This window comes from Peromyscus eremicus, chromosome 9 (genome assembly GCF_949786415.1).
Source record: "Peromyscus eremicus chromosome 9, PerEre_H2_v1, whole genome shotgun sequence".
NCBI lineage: Eukaryota > Metazoa > Chordata > Mammalia > Rodentia > Cricetidae > Peromyscus > Peromyscus eremicus.
Window position 1 is genome coordinate 61,784,022 of NC_081425.1, and position 22,839 is coordinate 61,806,860.

Genomic DNA, 22,839 nt, shown 5'->3' on the forward strand with positions numbered 1-22,839 from the left:
TCTTCTGTCAAAATTTTCTATCTTCTATCCCTTTCTCAATTTCTATCTGTGAAAAATAAGTATAAGGCATAGGGTAGTAATATAGTTTAGGAAAAACTTAGAAGTGTAAGATTGTGTAGAAAAAAATAGGCAACTAGACAGAAAAACTCTACAATTTTCTAACTTTGGGGGATATAAACGCAAACTGGGAAAAAAATCTTTGGGCTTTTTGGGTGGTAAAAAAGCTCTTCTCTGAGCTTTTGGGGAAGAAAAAGTTTTCTATGGAAGCTTTTGACCTGGGGACAGCTGAAATGCTAAGTCCAAGCGGCAGGAGAAAGTGATTTCTCCCTGAGGCAAAAATGGGGATGTAAAAAGCCAAAAAGTTTAAAGTTGGGAAGTTTTGGGAAAAGTTGCTCTTTCTCTTGGGGGGAAAAACCTTTCTCTTAAAGCTTTTCTTGAAAAATTTGGGAAAAAAAAACCTAAAAAGCCTTCATCTTTCTCAAAAGCTCTCAAACTTGAAAACTAAAGCCTTTAACTTTCTCTCAAAAGGGCAAAAATTAGAATCACCTGAAGATATTAGTATGGGGACCACCTGTGATTAGCTCTAAGGGAAAACAACAAACCTCTGAAGACAGCAAAACCTAAGTTCTCTTTCAAGCTTTAAAAATCCTCCCTGCAATGCAGGAGGCAGGGGCAAGTTCCTAAACACCTCTTCTAAGCTCTGCCTCTTCAAGCTAGTAAAAGACAGTGGGTCAGAGTACCCTGAGGGAAACACTTGGGAGAGTGTGGGTAAAAAGCTACAGAGAGCCCAAAAGGGCGGGAAACTTTACCTGAGAAAAGCAAAAAAGTCAAGCTTTTCAGTTACAACCGAGCTGAGGCATCAAGGGTTTTGTTTCTGAGTGAGCGTTTCAGAATGAAAAGGTGCTCCTAATCGTCCTAACGCAAAGATCCCCTGAAGCATTGTATCCTCGATTCTGACCAAAAACCCAGAGGTGACTGGCCAGCGTCTCTGAGTTGGGGTGCATTTCGGGGATACTAGGGTTCCTGCAGTGGTAAACTTCCTGGAGCACAGAGCTGAGGCAGGAAGGTGCACGACCCAGGGGAAGACTGCTAATGAACAAACAAAGCTAAAGCCAGTGGAAACGGCACAGTTGTCTGCTTTCCTACAAGTCCCGGGTAGATAGGTCCACAGCTGAAAAAAAGAAATCTGAGAAAAAGCTTTCCTATCAGAATAAGGACCTTTCTGGGAAAACAGTAAAGCTGAACTGTGTCTGAAGCAGTTGTGCTGCTGAGTCAGAACGCTGTCTGGGGAAAGAGCCCAGCCAGGGCAGAACAGAATTATCCAGGAGTACAGCTTTCTTTTCTGTCAGAGAAAACACCTCTTTGAGAAAAGCTTTGTTTCAACTGACTCCGTGAGATGAGGGGGGAGTGTAGCCCTAAGGGGTGATTGTCTCTGGCATAAGCTCTGTCCTTGAGCACCCAGACAAGCAAATGCAACCCACTGGGGGACTGGGTCAGGTGAAGGCCTGATGAAGTAAAACGCCTATCCTAATGGGAGTTTAGAAATGGCAAAAACCTCCTTTGTTAGACTTTCAGTCTGTACGCAAACCACACAGACCCCGAAAACAGAAACGGACAAAAAGCCCCTACCTTCAGTAGCAGGGAAAGCCGCCACTGTAGTGTCGAGGGGATAAACTGAGACCAAACTGGGAACTCTCTGGGAAAAAGACTCCGAAGAAACAGAAGGGACATATTCCTCCCCAGAAAATACATGACCTGTGAAAAGCTGCTAGAATTTGAGGCAGATTCCAGGGGAGAAAAAAGGCCCCTACCTCCAAAAGCAGCTAGGAGGGGAACAGAGCCGCAGACAGATACCTGAAGCTCTGCATCTGGGGAAGGGAGGAACAAGCAAAATGAGATAGATCCGTGGGAGAAAATCTCTCTGAAAGAGCTATGGAAAAGCTGTTGTACATGATCTTGTTTTTCACTGACTGGCTAAGACAAACACAAGCCCCTAGGAAAGTTGCTATCAGAAATGCCAGCCTCAATGCCGGCTAACGAGGCAGGTGTGGTTCTGATTTGGGGCCAGTGTCTGATGAAGGAGAAACACCTGTTAAAGCCAGTTGAGGCGAGAATAGAAATCTCCCAACATGCCATAGCTGAAAATGTAAAATGCCTGTTCAAATCTCCCGTTGCAAAAGCAAAAACTTTGTTCAAACCTCCCGGGCAAGAATTTGTAAGCAAGTCTGGTAAAAAAGAACTTAAAAGTTGACTCTCAGACCCAAAAAGAACTATGGGAAATGACTGATATAAGGAAAATGATATAAAGGACTGATTTAAGGGACTGATACTATTATGGACTGATATAAGGGAAATGCATTCTGGGAAAGGTAGTTTTTCCGCTAAAGATGGCGACATTGCCCTGAAACACTTTTGTCAGCTCGAAAATACGTTCATGGTAAACTTAAAATACAGCTTTTAAAAGAATAAGGAGGAAAGTCGTCTAAGAGTTTAAGTATCAGTTCCAATGAAAGATTGAAAGGATACGGAACTAGGTGCTTCGCGGTTTGGGGCTCCGTTGGCAAAATGCCTTATTTACCCTAATAGCTGTGCAAAATTTTTACGGTAGTTGGCTGACCAAAAAGCTACCTATAAGAGCAAACAAGTCACTTTAAAATCCTTACAAAAGCAAGAAAGCAGTTTATACACTGAACGTTGTCTTAGATATGAAAAAACTTATGTGAAATTAAAAATTATTTACCTTTTGAACAAACTGCCTGCAATGAGTGATTCCTCTGCAAATCTAATTAAGGGGATAAGAAACAGGCAGTCAAAAAGAAATGACTGCTTTATAGATGGGAAACAAACTTCAGAAAATCTGTCTTAAAAAAAAAGCTTCACCTGAAAGTTCCTTATAAGAAATCAATGCTAAATCACAGCTGCTAATAACATCAGTAGTTAAAGCTAATAAAATGAAAATGCTAAATCCTGAAAATGCTTTTTCTCAAAGTAAGCTAATGAAGGATATGTTTCATGAAAGAACATCTATGTTCTTGACTCCTTTGAATAGTAACAGTTTTGGTGAAAATATTGGAACTAACAACAATCCAGTCAAAATGTTTCAATAAATTCAAGACGCTATTCCACAAAAGAAAGCTGCCATGCTTTGTGGGCCATATTAGAGCTCATGCCAATCTTCCTGGTCCTTTAGCTGAGGGTAATGCGAAATGGAAAGATCCCTGCTCGGGATTGTGGAAGGGTCCCGATCCTGTGTTAATATGGGGTCGAGGACATGTTTGTGTTTTTTCACAAGAGGAGAATGAAGCTCGGTGATTACCGGAGCGTTTCGTAAGGAGCTTGGAACTAAGAAAGGTCAGCTCCAATGATGTTCCTACAATGGAACCAGAATGAAAGTGGCTCAATTAGTGTTTCTGAGGTTTTGTCACTGGTTAATGCAAACAGTGAGGAAATAGAGTTCGGAGCTGTGCCGCTTTTGGCTTTACTAGCTCCTTTGGAAAAATACTTTATATCACCTAATAACTGTGCGATATTTGGCAAAGAGCTTACAGCAGCTAAATACGGTAATTTCACCGTCAGCATGAAGGGAAGTTTTTCGGTAGAACAAACCAAGAGTACTGCTGTAATAGAAACATTTGTCTGAATTGAAGCACTTAGGGGAACTATTATGAATTTGGGTGAAGGGACAGCCTCTAGTTAAAAACCGTCTACTGCTGACAGTGCATCTCTGCCGGTTCCGGAACAGCTGAGAGAACTGGCAACTTTGGAGTGTGGCTTCGTCCCAAAAAGGTTACAGTCCCCTAGCAACAACTATCACAATTCTATAACAACAACACTCACTAAATCCCAGTGTTTTATAACAAAGCTGACTATAAACTCTAAACATTAGCAATGATGTATGTACTTCCTGTCTAGTTAAGAATCTTTCTAATAGAGATAGTGATAATAAGAGTAAGAAATAGAAAAAGATGAAAATAAGATATGTAAGTTTATAAAAATTCTCTTGTTAGATCTGTGTTAAAAAATCTTTAGGTGTTTGCTAAGTTAAATATATGCTAATGGTAGCCCTATATAAGTTTGTAAAATAGATCTATAGATCCTTTAAGAATATAAGCTTGCAAGAAGTATCTAAGGTAGTCTTAAGACATGTAGTGATAAGCTTGTAAGAAGTAAAGATGCTAGCTGTAAATGTAAGTTTAAATAAGTACATAAGAAGTAATAAGAAATATATTTGCTAAAGTAGTTCTATAGTTTCCTTAAGGAGTTTAAATAAGTAGATGTTAATGTTATATGAGTTTGTAAAAACGTGTAAATGTTGAATGTGAGTCTAAATGCTTTGCAAGGCAAAAGGTTATATGTGAGTTTGTAAAGTGTAAATGTTAAGTGTGAGTCTATTCTTAATGTATATGGTGAAAGAACCTGAGACATACAGAAGTTAGTGTCCTAGCAGACTGCAAAGCAGGCAGTCTGAGCGGTTTTTCAAAAGCTCCAGAAGCCGCTAAGAAGCTAAGAATGGCGGACGCCAGAACTAGCACAAGGCATCTGCAGCTGAGATCCGTGGAAAATCGATGCAACACAGAAAAACCTGAGCTAACATCAAAAACGGTGCGGTTTAGAATACTACTGTACCTAAAAAGGTCTCTGGCTTGAGAATAAGTTCAGAGACGCTTGTTTGAACTAAAATTTTTAACAGCAAAAAGTTTTGGTTGAAAAATGTCTCTTCATATTTGGAAGTGAAAGCCTGATACCAGAATTTATTTCTTGTTTGAACTTTTTGAACTTAAAATGAGATAAAACTACAGAAAGATTTTGGTTATGGATTTCTTCATATTTGGAAGGCTAGTACCAGAATTTATCATTTGAATTTTGGGACTTAAGAAATGAAATGAATAGAGATTTCATTGCAATGGAACAATTGAGTTTACTTATAGTAATGACCTAGGAACTGTTTTCTGGAATTGGGTTAAAAATGGAACTGTTTAAATGAAGAAATTTATTTCTACCTAGAATCAAGATGCAGTTTTGTGTATGCATATATGTTTTATTAACTGGTGATTCATGAATTGTTTTGTGGAACTGTTTATGTAAAATGGAATTACTTATGGAACTGGTTTGTGTTACAAACGGAACTGTTTAAACAGAAGTTTGGGTTTTCTAACTAGGCTTGAGATTTTGCTTAAATTATAAAGAAAAGGGGGAGAGTTAATATTCCTTAGTCTAATTTCAAAAGTTGTTTGAGTGGATTAATGTCATGTTTTTGTTAGTAAGAAATGCAAATGGGGTATATTAAGAGACTACTTTTAAAGTATAAAGAGTTTTATTAAGAAACTGCTTTTGGATGTTTTGCTAAGTTTTCAAAGTGTTAATGGTTAGATTGAGAAGACTGCTTTTCAATATGGGTTTGTAGGAATTGTATGAGTTTCTTCTAACTAGGTTTGAGGTTTTCTTTAAAAAATTATAAAGAAAAGGAGGAGCTATGAGATTGAATTATGTTTGCAGAACCCTATTGATATTAATGCACCCTGGTTTTGTGGAGTTAAGGAAATATTTAAGTTTGATGTGAATACATCGAAGTTTTTCCTATGTTCTGTTAACAAGAAAATTCAAATGATTGAGTTAAAGTTGTAAGACGGAGAAAATTGTTAACTATATATAGCACCATATATGCTAATTCAAATGGTTCTGTTAAGAGTTTGCTTTGAGTTGTAAGACAGAGAATTGTGGCTATGTATAGCAATGTTTATGTTAACCTGTTAATGGTAATGATGAAGCTAAGGGATTCTTTAAGTTTGTAGTTGCCTTAAGAGTTTTTGGCTTAGAAAGGGCTTGAGGCAGCTAAGACTGCTGTAGTCACCTTGGACCTAATTCAAAAGAGAAATGCCATCTATATCATCCTCTACTCCCATACTGGGAGGTGTAACAGCTATGGAGATTGCTGTAAGCCATTATAGTTATTTTTTTATATATTAAGAAAGGGGGACCTGTGGGAGCCCGTTCTCGGGTTCCTCGTGGCTTTACCCAGCAGGTCCACATAGAGGATGATTAGACCACGGGCCTGAGTGCAGGTGTCTTGAGATGGTCTGCACTTGGCTGTGCTGGGGGAGGAGGTCTTTTGCTCCACCCCTTGGTGTCTCTATAAAAACCCTGGGGCAGAGACAGTCGGGGCCCGTTGGAATAGGTTCCAGGCCCTCTCGAGGCTATCCTTTATTTTCTATCTGTTTATCTCCGCGATATTCTCCGCAATAAATCCTTCTATCTAATATTTCCTGCTGCTCGCACTCAAGAAAACTCTGGGGAACTGTGGGGGTGGTTGGGTAAACGCCCCACATTCTTCCCAAACATTTTTTGCTCTGTTTTGTCAGAGACACTCTCAGAAAAGACTCCATATCAAAACGCAGGGTGGGATGGGGTCCCTTCAGCTGTCAGCTCCAAGGCGAGGCCAAAAGCAGAGCAAATGAGGTCAAATAGCAGAGGGTGTGCAGACAGGATGCCAGGGCTCTGGCTCCAAGCAACAGCAGTAGAGGGCAGCCACACAGACCACGGAAGTCAAGAAGTCAGTGGATCCCGGTGGAGGCAAGTAGAAAGCTTGACAGGAGAGCCCACAGCCGGGAGCTGGGAAGCAAGCCTGGAAGGGAGCTGCAGAACTAGACTGTCACAATGGAGGGATGACGAGGTCTACAGAGTCTATGCCCTTGCTCCTCGGGGTCCTTCGGCTCATTTTAGGGAAACTCTCGTCTATATCCACTTCTGACAAAGTCAACATTACACAGAGGCTTGGTCCAACCCACTCAACAGATGTTCAAGCCACTCGGAGGGGCTAGAGCAAGCCCTCTGTTCAGGTTCCTCACCTTTGACCCTTGCATCCAGCCATTGCAGCAAGTGGCCCTGACATCCTGATCACAATCCCGAGACCCTTCTAGAATGGCTGCCCCCTTCCTCAGTCAGTGGCAGAACCCCTCTGCTCTCAGATCTCCGAGTTCAGAGTTAGGGAAAGAGGGCATCTCCTCCCTACTCTTTTGCAGCTTCCCAGGGCAGAGCATGCAGAACAGAGCCCTTCCTAAAGACCCTCAGCTTGGCTCTGTTTCTGTGAAGCAGATTCACTGCGTCCAGGAGGGGAAGTTCAGGGAGAGATTCTGAACACTCAGCCAGTACCACACACTAGTTCCCTTCCATTTGCAAATGCTCAGGGAAGCAGACCTAACACCACGGTTAAGTGAAGCAACCACATGCGCATGTGTCTACACAAACCTGCCCCAGACACCTGCATACACCCCACACATACATAAGAGAAACATACACACGCCGCACTCCTAAAGCTATGTCTCATATTTTTCCTGCACCTCTGTCTACTTGTGCTAGTGAATTCCCCAGCCCTGGCCTATCACCAAACCCCAATATACAATAATAACATATGCCCCAACTGCTCTGAGCATGCTCCCTGAGCAGGTTTTTGTTTCGCTTTTGTGTACACTGCATCCGACTCCTGGAACACATCACCTCACCTCTGGAGCTAATATGTCCTATGTGTCCCAGGTGGCAGTTGGGACCACAGTTGTCCTGTGTCCCTCTGAAGCCCTGCAGATTTCTGTAATATGTCACATATGGAGAGACCATTTTCTATATAGTGTCAGTCAAGCGGCTCTATCACTTCTGTCAGGGGCTGATGGGTAATCTTCGGAGTAGTGAGCTCCACCAATCCACGTGGGAGGTGGATTACTTCCTTTAGTAGTTTGATATGTTATGTAGGGTTTTGCCTGTTTCTTGCTTTCTTGGTTCACTTGTATCATTGTAGCAAAATACCACAGAATGAGTAGTTGGCCATTGTATGTATTATTATCTTATTTGTATGTACTTATATAGCCTATCTTCATCATCATCATCATCATCATCATCATCATCATCATCATCGTTATTGTTTATCTGTGTGTGTTCATGAGCAAGCATGCACATGAGGGGCAGAGATAGAAGTCAGAGAACAACTTTTAGAAGTCAGTTCTTTCCTCCCATTGCGGGTTCCAGGATCTCAATCAGTTCTCCAGGCTTGTGCAGCAAGTACTTTGATCTGCTGAGCCACCTCACTGGCCCCAGGTCATGTATAAAGAACAGAATTGTGCTGTTTTCTTCTGGAGACAGAGAAATCCAAGATTAAAGCACCAGCAGATGTTCTATGTGGTGAGGGTTTAGTCTTGTGGTTCCTAGGTGGCATTATCTACCTGTACCTTCAGATGGTCCCCTTCCCTCTGGCCTCTCTTATAAAGGCACTAATCTATCACAAGGCCTCCACCATCATGGCCTGATCACCCCCAAGGGCCATCACTTTGGAGCATTTAAGCATACGAGTTTGAGAAGTATACAAACATTCAGACCGCAGCACTCACCTACCTGTTCTAGACAGAGCTACAAGAAAGGGCGGGAAACATGTTCTGACCCAGCCATATACCAAAGTCCAGGGAGGAACAAGCACATGACAGCAGACCCTGATAGACCATCCCACTTTCCACCTTCAGTAGACGGACTTTCATTTATTCTCCATACTCCTCAAAACTTATGTTCAGTCTCTACCACCTGCCAAAAACAAAGGAACTTGTTTCCCCAAAAAAAAACACCTGCTCTCTGCTCCCAAATAAATATTTTGGCTTCACCTCCCTGTAGTCACTAGCTTTTAAGTAACTACAGCTAACATACATAATATTATTCATTCATTCATTTATTATTTATTCCTTCCTTCATTTATTAATTTTTTTATTTATTTATCTAGCAGTGTTGAGGCTCAAACCAAGAGCCTTGTGCATGCTAAGCAAACTGTGTAACTCTGACCTCAGCCACTTTTTAAAAATACAGAGTCTTGTGTAGCCCAGGCTAGCCTCGAACTTTATATATATTCATCTGAGAATAACCTTAAACTTCTGATACTCCTGCCTCTACCTCCCACGTGCCAAGATTAGGCATTTTGGGAATTGACTACAGGGCATCATGTAAGCTAGGCAAGTACTCAACCAACTGAGCCTGACTACAGCGAACACTTCTGACAAGTGGGTCATGTTGATGGCCTACTGATGAAGTGTGATCAATACTCAGTCTAAAAACAGCCCCCAAACTTTTCCTAAGGAGACCTACTTGAGACTTGCTCTCCTGTGTCATACCCTTGGCCCCATTATGAATGAAGCTGTTCTTTTTCCCCCAAGTCGTTGTCTCAATGGTTAGTCTGTCTCAGGCCTGGCTCAGGAATTCCACTCCCAGCTGGGCTCTCCAGGTCAGTTTGCCTTTTCCTTGGAGAGGAATATTTTGGGTTAAAGTAAATACACTTAGTACCTGCATGAAACAGGCTAAATTAAACACCTGGGTGTGGTTATGCCCACCCCCAGGGTATATTAGAGAGGGCTTCCATTGAGTCCATTCATTCCAACTGCTCACTGGGTGCTGCCCCTCACGGTACAGAGGGCGCCCGCCACTGGCCGCTCTCGGACGCTGGCCCAGGTGAGGCACTATGCTACCCTCCAACTCACTAGGCTGGTGGCATCTTTGTTTCTTCCTCAGACTCTAGGCCAGGATAGCCAGGCTTAGCAGCTTGGATGTTATTTTGTCTCCTTGCGAGTAGGGTGTGGTTTGGAATCTGTTTTCCTCCACGATGGGTTAATCCCCAAATAGCCAGGCTTCCTTCTGTCCCACATCCTAACCACCTACGGGGTATTCCTCGTGGGCTTTGAGGGTAAGATCCTGATCTGGATGCATCAGTCTTTCATTTGTGCTTCTCTTGTGTCTGCCCCAGCAAGCTTACTGTTTTCAAAAGACCGACATCTCAGCAGATGCATTCACCCTGGGCTTTATCCTGGGCTCACACCAGCGAGCTCATTAGCCAAGTTAACTAGGGTTTTTTTTTCCCCCTTTCCTTTTAGTTGGCAGCAAAGACCAGGATCACGTGATCTGCCCCCTAGCAGCCCTCATTCCTGTATGTTTGGGGGAACAGTGACTCAAATTACCCCTAAGCAGGAGAGCTATGCTTTCTAAGAGTGCTTCCTTCTTACAAGTGTCTGTTTAATTTTAGCAGAAGACAGAAGCTCCAGCAGGAAATTTGTAGGTCAGCTGTACTTCACACTAAAAAAAAAAGGCAACTCCAGCCAAAAAGAACAGCAAAGCTATGGCCTGGGCTTCTTGGAGTGTCCTGTCTGATTACCCAATTGTTACGGCATAGATTAGGAAGGATTAACCCCGGAGGTTGGACAGATGGAGAGCACTATTAAAATACCCCATGTGGGGCTTCAGAGTAAGTAGTAGTAACCACCTGTCCCCATTTTGTAGGTCAGTTTGTCTGTCCTCATTTAGAGTCCTAAGATCATTGGCTTTGGTGCCCGTGTCTGGAGAAACTGAATAGCCCAGGGCCAGCCCTGTCTGGCCTAGCAGCTCTGCCCTCCTGGCCTCTCCCTATCTCTCCCCACGTCCTAGATTAGATTGGTAGAAGCGTACCTTGCTGGATTACAAGGGACTTTAGGGTTATCTCCCAGGGCCCTGGGAACAGATCTGGGCACGTTATGAGACTGAGAGGGTGTTTTCAACTCCAGGCCTGTTTGGCTTCCATTAACTATTAAACAGTTGGTGTCCCTTTCTTTGACTGTCAGTAATGGGGGCTCCATCAGAACCATGGAGTTGTGATTTCAGAAGCAGGGAAGAGGAAAGTGTTCCCTGAGACTTTGTTCCTTTTCAACCCTACACATTGGAGACGGGTAGGCAGGTGCAACAGCCTGGGCCTGCATCCACCTTGACTTTCTAGGCAGAGTAATACAGAATGTTCTATTCAGTAACTGAAAATGCACAGGCTCCCCCACTCCCAAGTCTTTCATCTTCTCGACTAGGAGTGCTGACTTCCTGGGGATGTGTTCAGAGGCATTAATGGCTGATGAAAAAAACATAACAAATCAGATGCGGTAGGCAATCTCCAGCAGGAATGATTTAGCCAGAGTGCTTCTTCCTTTCATATCTATCTCAAGTCAATAAATAAAAAAAAAAAGTATTGAGCACATTGAGCAACAGCTCCATCAAGACAGGCCCCAGCACCACCAAAACAGAGCCCACGAGAAAGGATTGACAGGTCCCAGGTTCTACTGACACCACCCACTCATGATCAAGTGTGCTGGAGAAAGCTGATTCTGCCACCTCCAAATAAGGCTCACGCTATACTCACTGATTCCACCCGAAGTGTTTGGTAGTTGAGATAAGTTTTGGTAAATCTTCACAGCTTCCTCTCTTGATCTGTGTGGTTTGAATAAGAATGGCCCCTTGGTTAGGCAGTGGTAGCAAATGCCTTTCACCCCAGCATTCGGGAGGCAGAGCCAGGCAGATCTCTGAGAGTTCGAGGCCAGCCTGGTCTACAGAGTGAGATCCAGGACAGGCACCAAAACTACACAGAGACAAAAACAACAACAACAAAAAAAAAAGAATGGCCTCACAGGCTCATATATTGGAATGCTTAGTCACCAGGGAGTGGCACTATTTGAAAAGATTAGAAGGATTAGGAGGTATGGCCTTTTTGGAGATGGCATGTCACCAGGAGTGGGATTTGAGGTTTCAAAGGCTCATGCCAAGCCCAGTTATCTCTCTCTGCTTATGGAGAGCCACAGTGATAATGGACCAAGCCTCTGAAAGTGTAAACAAGCCCCCAATTAAATGCTTTTGCTTCTAAGAATTGCCTTGGCCATGGTGCCTCTTCACAGCAATAGGACAGTGACTAAGGCAGATTGAGTGGCATATGCAGGCCAGGGCTGTTATGGGTAATTCTCATGTATTCATTCAACCACACAGTAGTCACGGGAGACTGGATTTCCCACTTCACAGATGAGGAAATCAGCACACAGAAATTATATGCTTTGTCCAAGAATGAATGGCTAGGAAGCAGCAGGGCAGAGGGGGCTCCATAGCCTCCCTTCAGGATCACTGGCCATGGACTTCCAAGATCCACTGGTCTGACTGTCACTGACGTATGCACAGTCTGGTCTAAAATTCAGACACGGCACTGGCATCTTCCCAGCATTAAGGAGGCCCTTACTCCTACATCACAGCACGGCAGAGACAGTCCATGACAAAATAGGACAAACAAGGGAGCCTAGGTCTCTCCTTCCTCTTAGAAGTCACTAATGCCACTGTGGGGGCCCCAGTCTCACATGTCATCTCATTATTTCCCAAAGGCTCCTGTTGTGAGACTCCTCCCTGGAGCAGACATAAACAATGTCTACCTTCTCCTCATAAGGCCCCAACTACAATCTATGGTTCCACCAGAGTTCATCTTAGGGATTTACTCCCAGAACATGAATGAGGGGTTACTGACAGAAGCATGAGTGACCCCAAAGCAACCATACCACCAAGTCTCCACCTAGTATTGATGGCGGCTTCCCCAAATTGACAGAGATAGAGCCCTTCCAGCTAACCTTCCCCAGCTTACACTCTAGCACCTCCAGAGACCCGGGGGGGGGGGGGATGTGCAACAGGGACAGAATTGCATACAAGTGGCCTGGAGAATGGCCGGCACCTCAGAGGAGTCAGATCTTCATCATGCTCTCCTTCTGTGAGGGAACATCATGTGTCAACGCTCCTGCTTCTGATGGCCTCTTACAAGCGGGCACAGCTGATCTGATAAAGATGGCAGCTGCTTTTCTTGAAGGACCATATTCCACAACAGCGCCACAATATCCTACGTTACCAAAAACCTCTCTTCACATTAAAATTCATCCATGGATCTACAACTTTTGAGAGCTAATAAGGTTGTTCATGAAGGTCTGGATCCATCAACCTAACGGCACATAAGAACCACATTTTCAGACCTTGCTGTACTGGCTAGTTTTTGTCAGTCTGATAGTAGGTAGAGTCATCTGGAAAAAGAAACAATTGAGAAAATGCCTCCATAAGATTGCAAGTCTGTGGGCATTTCCTTGATTAGTGGTTGATGTGGGGTGATGTGCCCAGTCTACTATGGGTGGTGTCATCCCTGGGCTGAGAAATCAGACTGAGCAAACCATGAGGAGCAGTTAGTAAGCAGCATCCCTCCATGGCCTCTGTCTGCATCAGCTTCTCCCTCCAGGTTCCTGCCTTGAGTTGGCACCCTGATTTCCCTCAATGATAGACTGTGATGTACACATGTAAGCCAAATAAACCCTTTCCTCCCCAAGTTGCTTCTTCTGGTCATGTTCCACCACAGCAATAGGAACCCTAAGACACTAGTCTCAGGAGCGCTGTGACAAACACAGCCAGTCCCAGACTCAGATGTCAGACCATGCTATTTCATTTCCTGTGTGCCACTCGTGATCCTGGCAGTAATAGCAAGATGCGATCTGTCTGAAAGGCGCCACAGGAGCTCCAGATTTCTGGGAATGATAAACTGTGGTCTTAGCACTCCAGGCTAGAGTCTCACCTCACTTGTATCTTCCAATCATATCACTGTCCACCCATTTCCAGCCTTCCCAGTCCAGAGACTGGCTCAGTGGGAGCAGCCCCCAATCCGTCAGCATCTCTTTGAACTTGATCCTCTTATGAATCTGGGTCAGACATGACGTCATAGTGACAGGGGCTATCCACACTTTTCTTCTCCCTTGTCTAACATGGTGTGGCAAGGCCAGAGTTCCAAGCTACGCACCATAATGTGAATCTCTGCCAGTAGGGGCAGTTTGCTGGTGAATGGGACACTTACAAGGGAGAAAACATACTATTTCCTTTGTACAGGTCACAAAGGGCTTTGTGGTGGCTACGGGATATGAAAGGGATCCTGCACAGTAAGCCAGCTCTCTGCAAATCCATAGACCCACACATTCCTGATGACACTCGGGAGTTCACTTGGCACACTTGTGCAGTCCGACCTTTTGGTTCTAAAGTCCAAAGAAATAATCCAAACGTGAAGTTGTTCAAAGTCTTATTTAAATGCGGTGTGTCGGATGTTCAGCGGAACCCAGAGCAATTATCAAAAGCCTGGACGATCAGCCTGACACCAGCTGCGGCAACCGAGTCTTTCCTATGCTCTGATTAACATGCCCTATTTCTCCAAACCACAATTTATGAAAAATGCATATACTCTCCATTAACTTTGTAGATTGCCGAGGGCTTCCTTCTCCAGGCACTTTCTGGCTCTGCCCTGCCCTGCCCCGCCCGGGGCCACTCAGTTCTCTGTTGCCTTCCAGTTTCTCATGATGTGGTGATGTACTGTGGTGGTGAGGGTCCACAAAGGGCCTGGGACTGGAGCAACTGACAAATTATTCCCCACGCTTCTCCCCAGAGCTTTTATTACTTTTTTTTTAAAAAAAAGCCAAGTTTCACCCTAAAAGGAATTCTTGTGTCAGTTGCTAATAATATATATTTCCCTCTTGTATTATCGTATGAAGAATTTTTTTGTGACATGGGAAAATGCTTATGATAACATGAGCTAAGCAGGAAAGGAGTGAGGCCATCTTAAAGCTATACCCGATATAGTCTTAACTATGAAAACACAATGTGCTTCAGACAGAATTTCAGTCAAATGGCGCTGGGTGATTTTTATTGTCCTATTTACACACTGCTACTTCCCAGGCCTCTAGGAGTCATGCAGATATTTGGAGCCAAGGCACCTGGGAGAATTATATTACCATTTAAGGGGAAAAAAAAACCTAAAAATCAAGAAGTGGGATGCAGACAGTGTGGAAAAGGTGGGTGTGGCTTCCCTCCCTCTCCAGGAGCAGACAGCACCATTTCGACTGATGCTTTCTTCCTTTGCACCAATACTGGCACCAATGTGGAAGCTGGTTCAAGTGTTCATAAAAGGCAGATCAGTCTAGCTTTCTGATTCCTTCTCATCCTGCTTCTATACTGCCACTGTGACCCACCAGCAAGATGTTTAGGAGAACGTTGGTAGTCAACCAGGAAAACAGTTTCTTAACTCTGCTAAGCATTTAGCTTCTGACTAACCCAAGCCCATCGCCCCAGCTGCAAATAACATGTCACAGTGCAGCTGACAGATGCGAATTCAAAAGAGCGTCTGAACGTGAGAGAGGGGCTCCTTTTTCTATCTGAAGCAATTTCCCTGGATTTTTAGAGGCAAGCCTCGGAGCCCATACAAACCTTAAAGAGTTTGCATGTTTTCAGTGCTCTTCTCGACAGACACAGAGCTCGAAGACAGAGTAACCCTCTTTCTTGCCTTCCTTCCTCCAACAACAGGGCGGGATGGAAAATGGCTTTCCCAATAACAGTGTGCCAGAACTTTCTCACAAATGGTGTGTGCAGACACTGTTCCGTAACTTCCTCAAGCCACTATGAGAGACCTGTTATCTCAACACGCTGGATGGATTTCTTCTCGTGTTGGTGAGAATGATGCTGTTGTGTCATTCCGAATGAGTGGGATGTCCCTTGTTTGTAAGTGAGGAGTTGTATTTACACGGGGATAACCCATCAGATCCTCTCGTTCTCCGCACAGGGTGCCAGAGACACAGCTGCTACTCACACAGAGGGAGAGGAGCAAGAATTCCATCTGTTTGTTTGTTTGTTTGTTTTGTTTTTCGAGACAGGGTTTCTCTCTGTGTAGCTTTGTGCCTTCCCTGGATCTCGCTCTGCAGACCAGGCTGGCCTCGAACTCACAAAGATCCTCCTGCCTCTGCCTCCCGAGTGCTGGGATTAAAGGCGTGTGCCACCACCACCCGGCGAGAATTCCATCTTTATAGAACACTGGATCCTTCCCCTGAAGGACGGTGTCCTGGCTAGTCTAATATGTCAACTTGACACAAGCTAGAGTTATATGAAAGGAGGGAACCTCAGTTGAGAAAATGCTCCATGAGATTCATCTGTAGCGCATTTTCTTAATTAGTGATTGATGGGGGAGTGCCCAGCTCACTGTGGGTGGTGCCCTCCCTGGGCTGGTGGTCATGGTTCCATAAAAGCAGGCTGAGCAAACCACAAGGAACAAGCCAGTAAGGAGAACCCCTCCACGGCTTCTGCATCAGCTCCTGCCTCCAGGTTCCTGCCTTGTTTAGTTCCTGTCCTGACTTCCTTCAGTGACAGACAGCAATGTGGAAGTGTAAACCAAATAAACCCTTTCCTCCCCAAGTTGCTTTGGTCATGGTGTTTATCACTGCAACAGAAAGCCAGCTAAGACAACCACCTAAAGCAATGTTCCAAGAGCACAGAGAGGGACTCTGCAAAGGAAGAGGGAAGGATCCAGAAAGAAGTTCCTGTTTGGGAAGATCCTAGCCCCAACTAGGGTTGACAGGTAAACACATTGCAGGTGGGAGCCAGACACCAGACAGATGTGGGGGGATTTGTGTCTTCTTCACTAGCAACCCCAACTTCTTATACATTGTGATGAAAACGCAGATCCTGTCCAAACACTTAACTCCCTTTCCAAGCAGGCTACGACTTAGAGCCCTTCCTCTATAGAAGCTCTAGAAGGCGCTAAACAGAGGCAACAACTGCCTTAGCTTTTAAGAAGGTTGCTTGACTGCTATGTAGAGATGGGAGTTGTGGCACAGAGTGTATACAACGGGAGCCATTAGGATCTGTTTTGGTGGCCTGGGGACAGCTAGTGCAGGTGGCAGCATCAGAGGCAGTGGCACGCCTGTGGACCTTGTTCTCAGCCTCATCATTAGTGACAGCTCTGCCTAACATTCAGCCTGTCAATGGAGCCATTTAGAGAGCGCCACGTGACCTCCGTGATTGCCTCTTTGACATTTATTCATTAATATTCAAAAGTGCTTACTGAGCCCAATGGCATTAAATACGGTGCCTGCCCCAAGTCAGGAGCCGGGAAGTTTACCTCTGATTCCAGACGCCTGGGAGGTAGAGAGAGGAAGATCACAAGTTCCCAGCCAGCCTGGGCTGCAAAGCTTACAAAATCTAGAATGGAAAGTTTTTTCTTTCTTTTCTTTTTTTTTTTTTTTTTTTTTTTTTTAGATTTATTTATTTATTATGTATACAGTGTTCTGTTCGCATGTATCCCTGCAGGCCAGAAGAGGGAGCCAGATCTCATTACAGATGGCTGTGAGCCACCCTGTGGGTGCTGGGAATTGAACTCAGGACCTCTACAAGAACAGCCAGTGTCCTTAACCTCTGAGCCATCTCTCCAGCCCGGAAAGTCTTTTCTATGACATGATACAAGGAGTGACAGTTCAGAGGTCCATGCAGAGGGACTTGCGCCCCTGTAGGTGTGATGACCCTGGTGCTTCATGAGAGCAGCCATGGAGGATGGAAGGGGCTACTGTGGGAACCAGGCCTTTCTAGACCCTGTACTGGCATGAGGGACAAGACAGGGGGACAGAAGATAGGACATGTGTTCTGAAGTTGTGAGTGATGCTTTGGGTTGTGAAGCAGATTCTAGAAGGGAAGCTTGAGCAGAGATCAAGACATGTGAAGGAAGCTGTAAATGATAGTAGGTCTATCACTCTCTGGGGACGAAGGACAGGGAGCTGAAGGTTGCTGGGAGTCAGTGACTCAGACAGTCAGGAGTCTCTTTGTTTCTGATTGGCTTTCATCTACAAGAGTAGATGTGCCCTGGAAACAGATGGAGACACACTCCTAACTCAGGAAGGTTGGGAGAGATGTCTTCCTGAATATTCTCTTTAGAGACAGCAGTCAAAGCAATGGAGAAGCATGGACTCGAGAATGCCGGAGAACCAGCTAACAGGGACAGAAGGAGAGAGTACACAGGGCTCAGCTTGGAAGAAAGCTTACAGCTGGGGACTAGAGGAAGAAGGGCAAGCGGGAAAGTTGTCCAGAGGAAGCTCATGTCACTGCTCTGTAGACCTCAGAAGTTTTGGGGACATGCTGCTACCCTGACAACACGGTTTAAGAATGTTGCAGATTACCCAGACCTTGCCTGTCTGGGTAATCTGTTACTTCACTCGATATGGTGTTGTCCAATAACAGAATCTGCTGTTGCTGAGGCCAATCTTCCATGAGTATTTCTGTTTCTGCACTGGGTTTTTGTGCGTCTTCATCTTCCAGTGTGACACCAGACCACAGCTCTGCACTTTCAGGTTTCTAGAACCCTGTGACTAGTGTTTATGTCTTCATGTCTGAGCGTCTCAAAGACATTCAGTGATGTTGCAATCCTAGGCTGGTGTGCCTTTTGCGAGTCTTTGGTTAGCAATAGTACATCTCTTTCTGTGAGTGACTGTTTTTGTGAGCTACATTATACTGTCTATGCTCATCTAGGTAAGTAGAAAGGTCCTCACCCAGTAACGACCCTCTCTTCTGTGCACAGGTGTGCCTCACCATAATGACCACAGTGTAGATGGTAATTATGGTTCAGACCGAAAGTCAGGCTGGCTTCACCGCAGATGTCAAGTTGCCCAGGGTCAGAAGTGGACCGATGTCCTGCTGTTGTGTTTTGAAATGCTTAATACCTTTTGAACAAGGAGCCTTGCATTTGTATTTTGCACTAGACCTAGCCTAGCAGATTATATAGCTGGTGCTGTGCAGAGCCCAGCATATATCCAAGTAATAGCAGAGAAAGTCAGTGCCGGGGTGGGGGTTGCCGGATGCCTGGAAATAATCTTTTATGTGGCTACATGGGTCCATGGAAGCTGGGACTATAGGACATAGCCCCAGGAGCTTTCTAAAGTCCTCCCCGGAGGTCAGCCTGGGAGGGGCAGGGACTGAGCCACAGCAGTTCAGGGAGCATCTCCTTTGAGGCCTGGGTCTGGGCAACAGCTGCTGGCCCTGTTCAGATGAAAATTTTAGCTGGAAAAACAAATCTAATTTGGAGCTCTAATGAAGCTAATGGAGTCCGCTCACTTTAATCTGCTCTTGGTCCAGCTCTGTCTAGTCCTAGAATGAATAGGTAATTACAACCCAGTGGCACATGTATCCACATGTATCCCTTTTCATTAGGATGTTCAAGCCAGGCAACAAATTTGTGTGTGTGCACGTGTGTGTGTGTGTGTGTGTGTGTGTGTGTGTGTGTGTTTCTTTAAAAAAAAATGTGGCAAAGGGAGTGAGTGACTTTCCTTAACCAAACTCAGTGTTTGAAATACAAAAACTGCAACGCCTTGACACTAAATCGTCCACACTCCCGTTTTACAGCCCTGGGCTGACTATCAAAAGTAATTCATACCCACTCGCTCTTTATTCTACAAGGTCCGGTCTGATCCTTGTTTTAACGGACACTTATGGATTAGCAACACTGCCACACAGAGATGACCCCTGAAACAGGCTCCAGTTAGTGAAGTTCACACCAGTCCATGTCCTCCTCTGCTAACCTCACACTGCACAGTGCAGGACACTCACGGGTTAACCTTTAAGTGACACCAAATCATTGCCCAGAGATTCATCCATGTCTGTACTGTCAGAAGAGCCTGTCAAGTCTAACAGCATGGGGATGACTCTGGTCTTCCCTCTGTGTCGATTGCTCTTTAGGAAATATTTCCACTTTTTTTTCAAATCATTAAACCCAAATCACTTCTGCCTTCAGAATTTATTTCTTCTGTTACTGAATCTTAAAAATGCCAATCCAAATGTTAGACTTCTTCTAGTATGATCTTTTGTCCTCTTCATTTTATCTCCTTTAATAATAATTCAATTTCTAACAATATTACAAAATCCAAGGAGCATTTCCAGATATCCCAGTTGGGACTAACAGTTTAACAACAGTAACTAATGTTTTTTAATTAAAAATTTTTAATTGATAGTAGTTGCACACATTAATGGGGTAGAGTGTGATGTTTCCATACATGTAATAAATAATAGATAGACTGCTTACTCTGTATGTCAAGCATCCTGCTAGGGATTTGTATCTATCACAATTTAATCCTCCCAGAAGTATGAGGAAGGGAGTCCCACTGTAACACCTGAGCAAGTTGAGGCACACTGGCTCTGCTCTTCCCAGGAGTGCTGGGAAGTGAAGGGGAAACCCTGAGCTTGGGCCCTTGGTTTTTGTAACTGCAGGAAGAGCTCAGATTCACACACAGTAGGACCCGCTCTAGAGCCTTGGACTAACCTTCAGCTCAGTGATGTTCTAGCAATGATGTTTCTGTCTCAAAGTGACTCTGGGAGCTGAGGACTCAGAACAGTCCATATCCAACCTGGAGGGGGAAGCTCTCCAACCGCTAAAGAATGCCTGCTCATTGTGTGTGAGGTTGGCTGTCCCATCCAGGGGTTCACCAGTCAGCAGCAGACAGAGCCCAATAAAACACAGGGATATTTTGTGCATGTCCTTGATAGATACAATAGCCCACTACTCCTGTTTGCTAAAAATAGGGGTTTCCCATGGCATAGGACTTGCTGTTTAAAAAAAAAATCAGGAAAAGTCCCTGGCAAATCAAAATTGGCTGGTTACTCAACTAAAACAAAAGTAAGTTGCACTGTTGTATTCTTGGAACAAAAAAAAACATGTAGACAGTGTCTGGCTTAGGCATGCTCAACCTAAGATCTTTGACTTAGGAAAGTATAAAACAATATACACAGTAGAAAACTGAACTTGGGGTTTGGGGATTTAGCTCAGTGGTAGAGCGCTTGCCTAGCAAGCACAAGGCCCTGGGTTCCGTCCTCAGCTCCAGAAAATAAAAAATAAATAAATAAATAAAAAAGAAAACAGAACTTGGAGTTTTGTTTCTGTTTAACAGTATAGGAGATGGACCCAAGTTCACCAGCATGCTAGGCAAGGGCTCTACCTCTGAACTAAACCCACAGTCCCAAGGAATTTGAAACTAGATCCTATCTGGGGCCAGCACCATATGGTCAGGTCCTCTCTTGGGACACCAGGCAGCAGCAATGACCACAGTTCTGTCATTCCCTGAGAACAAGGGGGAGCCACAACACTGGCATGGGCTGCACCCCTGAGCCTGAGTGTTGGGAGGTCAAGTTGACTAAAGGCAAGTTGACCATATGAGAGATTTTCAACTTCATACTTGGTTTACCAGGATGTAACCCCATAGCAAGAAGAGACACTTCTATGTATAGAGGCCTTTTCTGAGCACACGTGTGTGTGCACATGCACAAGCGCACACAGACACACACACACACACTAGCACCAATAAACATGAAGGCAGGATGTGTCACCTACTTAATGTGTTCAAGACTAGAATCTGAGATTTATGCATCCCTAAGGACTCCAAAGTGCTCCAAAGGAAAGACATAGATACCATAGGTGAGGGCAACTTTGTCTTCAAGAAAGACCCTGGAAAGTTCTGTGGTTGGGGAAGGAGACCCTGTATCTGAGCTATGCTGGGGAGAGGCTTCTGGGAGCACTTCCCTCCCCCCCTCTCCTGAACTCCTCTCTGCCTTCTGTAATCTCCTTGATGACACCTGACAGCTGAGCTGAGCTTCGCTCCAGCCCCCGACCTCTGTCACTCCTAATCCTCTTGCTGAGGACACAGTAGCAAACATCCTTTACACTGTTCTATCCCATAACTACAGCAGGTGTTCAAGGGTCACCATGGTGGACATGCTGAAGGGAGTGAATCTTCTTCCACACAGACACGATAGCCTCTAACCAGGGAACCTTTTGCACATTTAGGTGGAAGCCAATATGATTGACAAACCTGGAGGGTTTCCATGAAGCTGTGTAAAGAATTCAAAACTAGGTGGAAAAAGAAAACAGAATAAGGCAACAGCTTTTTTTTTTTTATTCTTATTTTGATACTTCTTGTTAAACAGACCTTGTTTACAGTCCTTTGGGAGCATATCCAGTGCCCGTGATGATGCTTGTGACGGAGTCCGAATGTGAAATGTGACCATTGTAGCCACAGATGTGCTGCTGGGGGATGGGCTGAAAGAGAGAGGCGTGTCAGCTGAGCAACAATGCCCTGCTCTGTGTATGCTGTTTGCCATGTCTACCACAGTCCAGATGGAGAGCTATTCACTGCAGGTCTGAAGCCCTCAGGAGAGAGAAGTCTGGGGAGAGAAGAGGGAAGAGCCGTTGCATTTTCATAGATAGACATATTGGGTTTAAATTAGACAGACAGGGAGCACCTGACTGCGGCCGGTCTCTGGCTGAGTCAGGGGCAGTGCTGCTTGTGAATGGGCAGTGCTTGGTTTACTGTGTAGCCACATTCTGAAGCCCGCAGATGCCTACATCCTATAAATAAGCTAACAACTTTAAGAGTCATGTGAGCTTGGTTTAAGCGTGACACCTGAATAACATTTCTTACTCCTGTCTTAATTTGAGGTGACAGTGGGCCTCCAAAACAAGCATGAAGCTCACATGCTCGTAATCTCTCAGCAGGAATATGGCATCCGCAGGAGAGCCCACATCCCCAGGCCCTGTTGATCTTCTGGAATTAACAGAAGAAGCACACAGTAATTTATAAGGAGTCTCTCTATAAGCAAGCATCCCGTCTCATTTTTATTCCCTACTTGGTTGTCTGCATTCATGACTGGACTAAAATCCCTTCAAGAGGGGTAGAACCATCTGTATCCTTATGTCTTGTATCCAGCAAGCACGTTGTAGCTCTTCTAACCACTTGTTGAATGTATAATTACATGAATGATCATAGTTTATTTGAGGCAGCATTCCCAACCTCGTATTACAACTATACATTATTATTATATATGTCTATGTAATATATATATATTATATACAAGTTACACTAATTAACAGACAGCAGTACCAACATTCACTCATTTATTCAGTCAACAAATACAGTTGTGCTTCAATATCTGGTGGGGAATTAGTTCTAGAACCTTCTTTGGAGTGTGGGTGTTCCAGTCTTTAAAGAAAACTGTGTAGAATTTGCAAAACAAAAACAAAATCAAAACAATTATATTTTCTAATAGTCTCTAAGGCAGCTCTAGATTACACACTGCTTAACAAAAGTTGTGAAAATGGACTTTCTACTCTGTTGCTTACTAAGTAATGAAAGAGGGAAAGTCTGGACCTGCTGAGTGCAGATAGAATTTGAAGAA

At 44.4% G+C, this 22,839-nt stretch overlaps 1 long non-coding RNA gene across 2 annotated transcripts in view; it reads left to right on the plus strand.

Annotated features, from left to right (window-relative positions):
• Positions 1-22,388, plus strand: part of LOC131919357 (uncharacterized) — a 28,802-nt gene extending 6,414 nt beyond the window's left edge. Inside the window, exon 3 of one of the 2 annotated variants that reach the window (XR_009381234.1) lies at positions 22,157-22,388. This is a non-coding gene — a long non-coding RNA (uncharacterized LOC131919357). Of the gene's footprint in view, positions 1-12,176; positions 12,451-22,156 lie in introns of those variants that run through there. The other variant, XR_009381235.1, reaches the window with a different exon arrangement.
• Positions 22,389-22,839: the final 451 nt, after the last annotated feature.